Source organism: Lethenteron reissneri, chromosome 66 (genome assembly GCF_015708825.2).
Source record: "Lethenteron reissneri isolate LAM-NWPU_2019-01 chromosome 66, ASM1570882v1, whole genome shotgun sequence".
NCBI classification, from domain to species: Eukaryota; Metazoa; Chordata; class Hyperoartia; order Petromyzontiformes; family Petromyzontidae; genus Lethenteron; species Lethenteron reissneri.
In genome coordinates, this window is record NC_083844.1 from 6,366,000 (window position 1) to 6,378,499 (window position 12,500).

At 55.4% G+C, this 12,500-nt stretch overlaps 1 long non-coding RNA gene across 1 annotated transcript in view; it reads left to right on the forward strand.

The window, feature by feature from the left end:
- Window positions 1-4,561: 4,561 nt before the first annotated feature.
- Window positions 4,562-12,500, forward strand: part of LOC133359876 (uncharacterized) — a 15,367-nt gene continuing 7,428 nt past the window's right edge. The window contains exons 1-2 of the long non-coding RNA XR_009757197.1: window positions 4,562-4,672; window positions 7,512-7,612. This is a non-coding gene — a long non-coding RNA (uncharacterized LOC133359876). The remainder of the gene's footprint in view (window positions 4,673-7,511; window positions 7,613-12,500) is intronic.

Consider the following 12,500-nt stretch of genomic DNA (forward strand, 5'->3'; position numbering starts at 1 on the left):
GGCGTCATCTGGTCCAACACCAAGTGAGACTAGGCTCTAAGGAAAGCTGTCTCGGGTGTGGACCAATGAACTTCAAGGACAACGCATATCATTATCAGAGTTGTGTTTTTTGTTTGTATTATGACTGCAGGTATTGTGGTCTTTGCAAACTTGACTCCTTGTAACAAAAAAATTAACCCGTAAAAACAAAGTTTTTCACTATAAATCCTTTATATACGTGGCATCGGGGTGGCTAGAGTCCTCTCGTCCTCTGGCTTGAGATGGCTGCCACCTATGGGTCAGATGATTGTCTGGCAGCATTAAACAATTGGTAATTAAATATTTAATTTGTTTTCCCTAAACAGTGTAAAATTTTGGGAAAAGAATTTCACGAACATTAATTGTCTCACACAACGAGTCTGTGTGTAAAATGTCAGCTCGATTGGATCACGGGAAGTGGGTTAAAAAACGACCGAAAGATTTGCACGGTCGTAAGCAAGCAAGCAAGCAAGTGAACTTAATATAAAGGATTTAAAAAGGTGACAGTTTTGTCGCCAGATAAAAGGGTAAAAAAACAATTATCAACACCCCCGAAGCTTCGTGCGGAGAGAAACGCAGCCGATGGGAAGATAACGGCGCTGGCGGCTGATTCGGAGCGAGACCTCCGCTGTGAAACCGGAGCCGGTCATGAGAACGCTGCCCAACTAGCAGGAAACTCTCCACTCTCTCCACTCTCTCTCCACTCCCTCCACTCTCTCCATGATGGGCATACACACGCACCGTGCCCCCGCGTGTCGCTGTGTCTCTGCGTGTCTCTGTGTGTTTGTGTGTCTCTGTGTGTCTCTGTGTGTGTCTGTGTGTCTCTGTGTGTTTGTGTGTCTCTATGTGTGTCTGTGTGTCTCTGTGTCTCTCTGTGTGTCGCTGTGTGTCGCTGTGTGTCTCTGTGTGTTTCTGTGTGTCTACGCGTGTCTCTGTGTGTCTCTGTGTGTCTCCACGTGTCTCCACGTGTTTCTGTGTGTCTCTGTGTGTCTCACTGTGTCTCTGTGTGTCTTCACTGTGTCTCTGTGTGTCTGTGTGGGTCTCTGTATCTCTCTGTGTGTCTCCCCGTGTCTTCCCGTGTGTCTCCGTGTCTCTGTGTGTCTCTGTGTGTCTCCGTGTATCTCTGTGTGTCTCCCCGTGTCTCCCCGTTTGTCTCCGTGTATCTCCGTGTATCTTCGCGTGTCTCCACGTGTCTCTGTATGTCTCTGTGTGTCTCTGTGGGTCTCTGTGTGTCTCCACGTGTCTCTGTGTGTCTCCACGTGTCTCCCCGTTTGTCTCCGTGTATCTCCGTGTATCTTCGCGTGTCTCCACGTGTCTCTGTATGTCTCTGTGTGTCTCTGTGGGTCTCTGTGTGTCTCCACGTGTCTCTGTGTATCTCTGTGTCTCTGTGTGTCTCCACCGTGTCTCTGTATGTCTCACTGTGTCTCTGTGTGTCTCCGCGTGTCTCTGTGTGTCTCTGTGTGTCTCCCTGTGTCTCCACGTGTCTCCACGTGTCTCCGCGTGTCTCTGTGTGTCTCTGTGTGTCTCTGTGTGTCTCCGTGTCTCTGTGTGTCTCCATGTGTCTCCGTGTGTCTCCACGTGTCTCCACGTGTCTCCACGTGTCTCTGTGTGTCTCCACGTGTCTCCGTGTGTCTCCACGTGTCTCTGTGTGTCTCTGTGTGTCTCCTTGTCTCTGTGTGTCTCACTGTGTCTCTGTGTGTCTCTGCGTGTCTCTGTGTGTCTCCGCGTGTCTCTGTGTGTCTCCACGTGTCTCTGTGTCTCCACGTGTCTCTGTGTGTCTCTGTGTCTCTGCGTGTCTCTGTGTGTCTCACTGTGTCTCTGTGTGTCTCCACGAGTCTCTGTGTGTCTCACTGTGTGTCTGTGTGTCTCTGCGTGTCTCTGTATGTCTCTCCGCGTGTCTCCACGTGTCTCCACGTGTCTCCACGTGTCTCCACGTGTCTCCACGTGTCTTTCTGTGTGTCTCTGTGTGTCTCACTGTGTCTCTGTGTGTCTCCACGTGTCTCCACGTGTCTCCACGTGTCTCTGTGTCGCTGTGTGTCTCTGTGTGTCTCTGTGTGTTTCTGTGTGTCTCTGTGTGTCTCCGCGTGTCTCTGTGTGTCTCTGTGTGTCGCTGTATGTCTCTGTGTCTCTCTGTGTCTCTGTGTGTCTCTGTGTCTCTGCGTGTCTCTGTATGTCTCTCCGCGTGTCTCCACGTGTCTCCCTGTGTCTCCGTGTCTCCACGTGTCTCTCTGTGTGTCTCTGTGTGTCTCTGTGTCTCTGCGTGTCTCTGTATGTCTCTCCGCGTGTCTCCACGTGTCTCCCTGTGTCTCCGTGTCTCCACGTGTCTCCGCGTGTCTCTGTGTGTCTCTGTGTGTCTCTGTGTGTCTCCGTGTCTCTGTGTGTCTCCATGTGTCTCCGTGTGTCTCCACGTGTCTCCACGTGTCTCCACGTGTCTCTGCGTGTCTCACTGTGTCTCCACGTGTCTCTGTGTGTCTCCACGTGTCTCTGTGTGTCTCCACGTGTCTCCACGTGTCTCCGTGTGTCTCCACGTGTCTCTGTGTGTCTCTGTGTGTCTCCGTGTCTCTGTATGTCTCACTGTGTCTCTGTGTGTCTCTGCGTGTCTCTGTGTGTCTCCGCGTGTCTCTGTGTGTCTCCACGTGTCTCTGTGTCTCCACGTGTCTCTGTGTGTCTCTGTGTCTCTGCGTGTCTCTGTGTGTCTCACTGTGTCTCTGTGTGTCTCCACGAGTCTCTGTGCGTCTCACTGTGTGTCTCTGTGTCTCTGCGTGTCTCTGTATGTCTCTCCGCGTGTCTCCACGTGTCTCCACGTGTCTCCACGTGTCTCCACGTGTCTTTCTGTGTGTCTCTGTGTGTCTCACTGTGTCTCTGTGTGTCTCCACGTGTCTCCACGTGTCTCCACGTGTCTCTGTGTGTCGCTGTGTGTCTCTGTGTGTCTCTGTGTGTTTCTGTGTGTCTCTGTGTGTCTCCGCGTGTCTCTGTGTGTCTCTGTGTGTCGCTGTATGTCTCTGTGTCTCTCTGTGTCTCTGTGTGTCTCTGTGTCTCTGCGTGTCTCTGTATGTCTCTCCGCGTGTCTCCACGTGTCTCCCTGTGTCTCCGTGTCTCCACGTGTCTCTCTGTGTGTCTCTGTGTGTCTCTGTGTCTCTGCGTGTCTCTGTATGTCTCTCCGCGTGTCTCCACGTGTCTCCCTGTGTCTCCGTGTCTCCACGTGTCTCTGTGTGTCTCTGTGTGTTTCCACGTGTCTCCACGTGTCTCCCTGTGTCTCCGTGTCTCCACGCGTGTCTCCGCGTGTCTCCGCGTGTCTCCGTGTGTCTCTGTGTCTCACTGTGTGGCTCTGTGTCTCCGCGTGTCTCCACGTGTCTCCACGTGTCTCCGCGTGTCTCCGCGTGTCTCTGTGTGTCTCTCTGTGTCTCCACGTGTCTCCACGTGTCTCTGTATATCTCACTGTGTCTCTGTGTGTCTCCGCGTGTCTCTGTGTGTCTATGTCTATCTCCCTGTGTCTCCTCGTGTCTCCACGTGTCTCCGCGTGTCTCCACGTGTCTCCGCGTGTCTCCGCGTGTCTCCGTGTGTCTCTGTGTCTCACTGTGTGCCTCTGTGTCTCCGCGTGTCTCCACGTGTCTCCACGTGTCTCCGCGTGTCTCCGCGTGTCTCTGTGTGTCTCTCTGTGTCTCCACGTGTCTCCACGTGTCTCTGTATGTCTCACTGTGTTTCTGTGTGTCTCCGCGTGTCTCTGTGTGTCTATGTCTATCTCCCTGTGTCTCCGCGTGTCTCCACGTGTCTCCGCGTGTCTCCACGTGTCTCCGCGTGTCTCCGCGTGTCTCTGTGTGTCTCTCTGTGTCTCCACGTGTCTCCACGTGTCTCTGTATGTCTCACTGTGTCTCTGTGTGTCTCCGCGTGTCTCTGTGTGTCTATGTCTATCTCCCTGTGTCTCCTCGTGTCTCCACGTGTCTCCGCGTGTCTCCACGTGTCTCCGTGTGTCTCCACGTGTCTCTCTGCAGGTGGTCTCAGCTCTACTTTGTGTGCTGGTGGTTTGTCTCCATGTATCTCCGTGTGTCTCTGTGTGTCTCTCTGTGTCTCCGCGTGTCTCTGTGTGTCTCTGTGTGTCTCCCTGTGTCTCCGTGTCTCCACGTGTCTCCGTGTGTCTCCGTGTGTCTCCACGTGTCTCCGCGTGTCTCTGTGTGTCTCTGTGTGTCTCCCTGCAGGTGGTCTCAGCTCTACTTTGTCTGCTGGTGGTTTGTCTCTGTGTGTCTCTGTGTATCTCCGTGTGTCTCTGTATGTCTCACTGTGTCTCTGTGTGTCTCTGTGTGTCTCTGTATGTCTCTGTGTGTCTCTGTGTGTCTCACTGTGTGTCTCCCTGTGTCTCTGTGTGTCTCTGTGTGTCTCTGTGTGTCTCACTGTGTGTCTCACTGTGTCTCTGTGTCTCTCTGTGTGTCTCCACGTGTCTCTGTGTGTCTCCCTGTGTCTCTGTGCAGGTGGTCTCAGCTCTACTTTGTCTGCTGGTGGTTTGTCTCCACGTGTCTCCGCGTGTCTCCGCGTGTCTCCGCGTGTCTCCACGTGTCTCCGTGTGTCTCCCTGCAGGTGGTCTCAGCTCTACTTTGTGTGCTGGTGGTTTGTCTCCTCCGTCATCTGGGTCAACCTCTTCGTGGCACTCATCCTCGAGGTAATACCCCGGGCCTGATGATCAATACACGGTCAATACCCACCGACCGATCATTGATGGAACAACCCTGACCCTGATGATCAATACCCACCGATCGATCATTGATGGAACAACCCTGATGATCAATACCCACTGATCAATCATTGATGGAACAACCCTGACCAAGACGATCAATACCCACAGATCAATCATTGATGTTACAACGCTGACCCTGATTATCAATACCCACTGATCGATCATTGATGGAACAACCCTGACCAAGACGATCAATACCCACAGATCAATCATTGATGTAACAACACTGACCCTGATTATCAATACCCACTGATCGATCATTGATGGAACAACCCTGACCCTGACGATCAATACCCACAGATCAATCATTGATGTTACAACGCTGACCCTGATTATCAATACCCCCTGATTGATAATTTACGGAGCAACCCTGGCTCTGATGATCAATACCCACCGATCAATAATTGATGGAACAACCCTGAAGATCAATAATTGATGGAACAACCCTGAAGATCAATAATTGATGGAACAACCCTGATGATCAATACCCACCGATCAATCATCGATGGAACAACCCTGACCCTGCCGATCAATACCCACAGATCAATCATTGATGGAACAACGCTGACCCTGATGATCAATACCCACAGATCAATCATTGATGGAACAACCCTGACCCTGATGATCAATACCCACAGATCAATCATTGATGGAACAACCCTGACCCTGACGATGTTGGTGGTGGTGGTGGTGAGCGGTGGGTGTTGTGGTTAGCGCCGCGCCGCGCAACGAACCCGCCACAGTGCCGGTAGCCTTCATAGGTTGCTGCTGCTACTGGCTACTAACAGCACTTGCCCCTACAGCCTGTTAGAGGCTACACGGGGGATCTTTGTCTTTGTTTGATGATGCTGGTGGTGGTGATGTTGATGGTGGTGATGGTGGTGATGTTGATGGTGGTGATGGTGGTGATGGTGGTGATGATGGTGATGTTGGTGATGATGATGTTGATGATATTGGTGATGATGTTGGTTATGTTGGTGATGTTGATGATGTTGATGATGTTGGTGATGTTGGTGATGATGATGTTGATGATGTTAACGATGTTGGTGATGATGTTGATGATGTTGATGATGGTGATGTTGTTGGTGATGTTGATGATGTTGGTTATGTTGGTGATGTTGATGATGTTGATGATGTTGGTGATGTTGGTGATGTTGATGATGTTGGTGATGATGTTGGTGTTGGTGATGATGTTGGTGATGTTGATGATGTTGGTGATGTTGATGATGTTGGTGATGATGTTGGTGATGTTGTTGATGTTGTTGATGTTGATGTTGGAGATGTTGATGTTGTTGGTGATGATGTTGGTGATGTTGTAGATGTTGATGTTGGAGATGTTGGAGATGTTGATGATGTTGGAGATGTTGATGGTGATGTTGTTGATGTTGTTGATGATGTTGTTGGTGATGTTGATGTTGTTGGTGATGTTGTTGGTGATGTTGATGATGTTGATGTTGTTGTTGATGTTGTTGGTGATGTTGACGATGTTGGTGATGATGTTGGTGATGTTGATGATGTTGATGATGGTGATGTTGTTGGTGATGTTGATGATGTTGATGTTGTTGTTGATGTTGATGATGATGTTGATGATGTTGATGATGTTGATGTTGATGATGATGTTGATGATGTTGATGATGATGATGTTGATGATGTTGTTGATGATGTTGATGATGTTGTTGATGATGTTGATGTTGATGATGTTGGTGATGTTGATGATGATGTTGATGATGATGATGTTGTTGATGATGTTGATGATGTTGTTGATGTTGGTGATGTTGGTGATGTTGTTGATGATGTTGATGATGTTGATGATGTTGATGTTGATGATGATGTTGATGATGTTGATGATGTTGATGTTGTTGTTGATGTTGATGATGATGTTGATGATGTTGATGCTGATGATGATGTTGATGATGTTGATGATGGTGATGTTGATGATGTTGTTGATGATGTTGATGATGTTGATGATGTTGATGTTGATGATGATGTTGATGATGATGTTGTTGTTGTTGTTGATGTTGATGTTGTTGGTGATGTTGGTGATGATGATGTTGATGTTGTTGATGTTGATGTTGTTGATGTTGTTGTTGTTGTTGTTGATGATGTTGTTGATGATGTTGTTGATGATGTTGTTGGTGATGTTGGTGATGTTGATGATGTTGTTGATGATGTTGTTGTTGATGATGTTGATGATGATGATGATTTTGGTGATGTTGATGATGATGATGATGTTGATGTTGTTGATGTTGTTGATGTTGATGATGTTGATGATGTTGGTGATGTTGTTGATGTTGTTGGTGATGTTGATGGTGTTGATGATGTTGATGATGTTGATGTTGATGTTGTTGGTGATGTTGGTGATGATGTTGATGTTGGTGATGTTGTTGATGTTGTTGGTGATGTTGATGTTGATGATGTTGTTGATGTTGTTGATGTTGTTGGTGATGTTGATGTTGATGATGATGTTGATGATGTTGATGTTGATGTTGTTGGTGATGTTGGTGATGATGTTGATGTTGGTGATGTTGTTGATGTTGTTGGTGATGTTGATGTTGATGTTGTTGATGTTGTTGGTGATGTTGATGTTGATGTTGATGTTGTTGATGATGTTGATGTTGGTGATGTTGATGTTGATGTTGTTGGTGATGTTGGTGATGATGTTGATGTTGGTGATGTTGTTGATGTTGTTGGTGATGTTGATGTTGATGATGTTGATGATGATGTTGATGTTGTTGATGATGTTGTTGATGTTGGCGATGGGCAGAGCTTCATCACCAAGTGGGACCGCAGCCAGAACCCGGGTCCTGCCGACTGCAACCAGGAGGAGCACCTCGCATACGGAACGAACCTGCACGTCATCTTCCGGTGAGACACTCACACGGGGAGACACGGGGAGGCACGGGGAGACACGGGGAGACACGGGGAGAATCACAGGGGGAGACACGGGGAGACACGGGGAGACACGGGGAGACACGGGGAGACACTCGGGGAGACACGGGGAGACGCGGGGAGACGCGGGGAGACACGGGGAGACGCGGGGAGACACGGGGAGACGCGGGGAGACACGGGGAGACGCGGGGAGACACGGGGAGACTCACTCGGGGAGACACGGGGAGACACGGGGAGACTCAGAGTGAGACTCAGAGGGGGAGACACGGGGAGACACGGGGAGACACTCGGGGAGACACGGGGAGACTCAGAGGGGGAGACACTCGGGGAGACACGGGGAGACACGGGGAGACTCACTCGGGGAGACTCACTCGGGGAGACACGGGGAGACACGGGGAGACTCAGAGTGAGACTCAGAGGGGGAGACACGGGGAGACACGGGGAGACACTCGGGGAGACACGGGGAGACTCAGAGGGGGAGACACTCGGGGAGACACGGGGAGACACGGGGAGACTCACTCGGGGAGACTCACTCGGGGAGACACGGGGAGACACGGGGAGACTCAGAGTGAGACTCAGAGGGGGAGACACGGGGAGACACGGGGAGACACTCGGGGAGACACGGGGAGACTCAGAGGGGGAGACACTCGGGGAGACACGGGGAGACACGGGGAGACTCACTCGGGGAGACTCACTCGGGGAGACACGGGGAGACACGGGGAGACTCAGAGTGAGACTCAGAGGGGGAGACACGGGGAGACACGGGGAGACACTCGGGGAGACACGGGGAGACTCAGAGGGGGAGACACTCGGGGAGACACGGGGAGACACGGGGAGACTCACTCGGGGAGACTCACTCGGGGAGACACGGGGAGACACGGGGAGACTCAGAGTGAGACTCAGAGGGGGAGACACGGGGAGACACTCGGGGAGACACGGGGAGACTCAGAGGGGGAGACACTCGGGGAGACACGGGGAGACACGGGGAGACTCACTCGGGGAGACTCACTCGGGGAGGACACGGGGAGACACGGGGAGACTCAGAGTGAGACTCAGAGGGGGAGACACGGGGAGACACGGGGAGACACTCGGGGAGACACGGGGAGACTCAGAGGGGGAGACACTCGGGGAGACACGGGGAGACACGGGGAGACTCACTCGGGGAGACTCACTCGGGGAGACACGGGGAGACACGGGGGAGACTCAGAGTGAGACTCAGAGGGGGAGACACGGGGAGACACGGGGAGACACTCGGGGAGACACGGGGAGACTCAGAGGGGGAGACACTCGGGGAGACACGGGGAGACACGGGGAGACTCACTCGGGGAGACTCACTCGGGGAGACACGGGGAGACTCACTCGGGGAGACACGGGGAGACACGGGGAGACTCAGAGTGAGACTCAGAGGGGGAGACACGGGGAGACACGGGGAGACACTCGGGGAGACACGGGGAGACTCAGAGGGGGAGACACTCGGGGAGACACGGGGAGACACGGGGAGACTAACTCGGGGAGACTCACTCGGGGAGACACGGGGAGACACGGGGAGACTCAGAGTGAGACTCAGAGGGGGAGACACGGGGAGACACGGGGAGACACGGGGAGACTCAGAGGGGGAGACACGGGGAGACACGGGGAGTCACTCGGGGAGACACGGGGAGACACTCGGGGAGACGCGGGGAGACGCGGGGAGACGCGGGGAGACACGGGGAGATACGGGGAGACACTCGGGGAGACACTCGGGGAGACGCAGGGAGACTCAGAGGGGGAGACACTCGGGGAGACACGGGGAGACACGGGGAGACTCACTCGGGGAGACTCACTCGGGGAGACACGGGGAGACTCAGAGTGAGACTCAGAGGGGGAGACACGGGGAGACACGGGGAGACTCAGAGGGGGAGACACGGGGAGACACGGGGAGACACTCGGGGAGACACGGGGAGACTCAGAGTGAGACTCACAGGGGGAGACACTCGGGGAGACACGGGGAGACACGGGGAGACACGGGGAGACACGGGGAGACTCAGAGTGAGACTCACAGGGGGAGACACTCGGGGAGACACTCGGGGAGACACGGGGAGACTCAGAGTGAGACTCAGAGGGGGAGACACTCGGGGAGACACTCGGGGAGACACGGGGAGACACTCGGGGAGACACGGGGAGACACGGGGAGACTCAGAGTGAGACTCAGAGGGGGAGACACTCGGGAAGACACTCGGGGAGACACGGGGAGACACTCGGGGAGACACGGGGAGACACGGGGAGACTCAGAGTGAGACTCAGAGGGGGAGACACGGGGAGACACGGGGAGACACTCGGGGAGACACGGGGAGACTCAGAGGGGGAGACACTCGGGGAGACACGGGGAGACTCACTCGGGGAGACTCACTCGGGGAGACACGGGGAGACACGGGGAGACTCAGAGTGAGACTCAGAGGGGGAGACACGGGGAGACACTCGGGGAGACACGGGGAGACTCAGAGGGGGAGACACTCGGGGAGACACGGGGAGACACGGGGAGACTCACTCGGGGAGACTCACTCGGGGAGACACGGGGAGACACGGGGAGACTCAGAGTGAGACTCAGAGGGGGAGACACGGGGAGACACGGGGAGACACGGGGAGACTCAGAGGGGGAGACACGGGGAGACACGGGGAGTCACTCGGGGAGACACGGGGAGACACTCGGGGAGACGCGGGGAGACGCGGGGAGACGCGGGGAGACACGGGGAGATACGGGGAGACACTCGGGGAGACACTCGGGGAGACGCAGGGAGACTCAGAGGGGGAGACCTCGGGGAGACACGGGGAGACACGGGGAGACTCACTCGGGGAGACTCACTCGGGGAGACACGGGGAGACTCAGAGTGAGACTCAGAGGGGGAGACACGGGGAGACACGGGGAGACTCAGAGGGGGAGACACGGGGAGACACGGGGAGACACTCGGGGAGACACGGGGAGACTCAGAGTGAGACTCACAGGGGGAGACACTCGGGGAGACACGGGGAGACACGGGGAGACACGGGGAGACACGGGGAGACTCAGAGTGAGACTCAGAGGGGGAGACACTCGGGGAGACACTCGGGGAGACACGGGGAGACTCAGAGTGAGACTCAGAGGGGGAGACACTCGGGGAGACACTCGGGGAGACACGGGGAGACACTCGGGGAGACACGGGGAGACACGGGGAGACTCAGAGTGAGACTCAGAGGGGGAGACACTCGGGAAGACACTCGGGGAGACACGGGGAGACACTCGGGGAGACACGGGGAGACACGGGGAGACTCAGAGTGAGACTCAGAGGGGGAGACACTCGGGGAGACACTCGGGGAGACACGGGGAGACTCTCGGGGAGACACGTGGAGACACGGGGAGACTCAGAGTAAGACTCAGAGGGGGAGACACGGGGAGACTCAGAGGGGGAGACACGGGGAGACACGGGGAGACTCAGAGTGAGACTCAGAGGGGGAGACACTCGGGAAGACACTCGGGGAGACACGGGGAGACACTCGGGGAGACACGGGGAGACACGGGGAGACTCAGAGTGAGACTCAGAGGGGGAGACACTCGGGGAGACACTCGGGGAGACACGGGGAGACTCTCGGGGAGACACGTGGAGACACGGGGAGACTCAGAGTGAGACTCAGAGGGGGAGACACTCGGGGAGACACGGGGAGACACGGGGAGACTCAGAGTGAGACTCAGAGGGGGAGACACTCGGGGAGACACGGGGAGACTCAGAGGGGGAGACACGGGGAGACACGGGGAGACACGGGGAGACTCAGAGTGAGACTCAGAGGGGGAGACACGGGGAGACACGGGGAGACTCAGAGGGGGAGACACGGAGAGACACGGGGAGACACTCGGGGAGACTCAGAGTGAGACTCAGAGGGGGAGACACTCGGGGAGACACTCGGGGAGACTCAGAGTGAGACTCACAGGGGGAGACACTTGGGGAGACACGGGGAGACACGGGGAGACACGGGGAGAGATTCGGGGAGACACGGGGAGACACGGGGAGACTCAGAGTGAGACTCAGAGGGGGAGACACTCGGGGAGACACGGGGAGACTCAGAGTGAGACTCAGAGGGGGAGACACTCGGGGAGACACGGGGAGACTCAGAGTGAGACTCACAGGGGGAGACACTTGGGGAGACACGGGGAGACACTCGGGGAGACACGGGGAGACACGGGGAGACTCAGAGTGAGACTCACAGGGGGAGACACTTGGGGAGACACGGGGAGACACGGGGAGAGACTCGGGGAGACACGGGGAGACTCAGAGTGAGACTCAGAGGGGGAGACACGGGGAGACACGGGGAGACTCAGAGGGGGAGACACGGGGAGACACGGGGAGACACGGGGAGACACGGGGAGACTCAGAGGGGGAGACACTCGGGGAGACACTCTGGGAGACTCAGAGTGAGACTCAGAGGGGGAGACACTCGGGGAGACACGGGGAGACACGGGGAGTCACTCGGGGAGACACGGGGAGACACTCTGGGAGACTCAGAGTGAGACTCAGAGGGGGAGACACTCGGGGAGACACGGGGAGACACGGGGAGTCACTCGGGGAGACACGGGGAGACACTCGGGGAGACGCGGGGAGACGCGGGGAGACGCGGGGAGACGCGGGGAGACACGGGGAGATACGGGGAGACACTCGGGGAGACACTCGGGGAGACGCAGGGAGACTCAGAGGGGGAGACCTCGGGGAGACACGGGGAGACACGGGGAGACACGGGGAGACTCACTCGGGGAGACTCACTCGGGGAGACACGGGGAGACACGGGGAGACACGGGGAGACTCACTCGGGGAGACTCACTCGGGGAGACACGGGGAGACACGGGGAGACTCAGAGT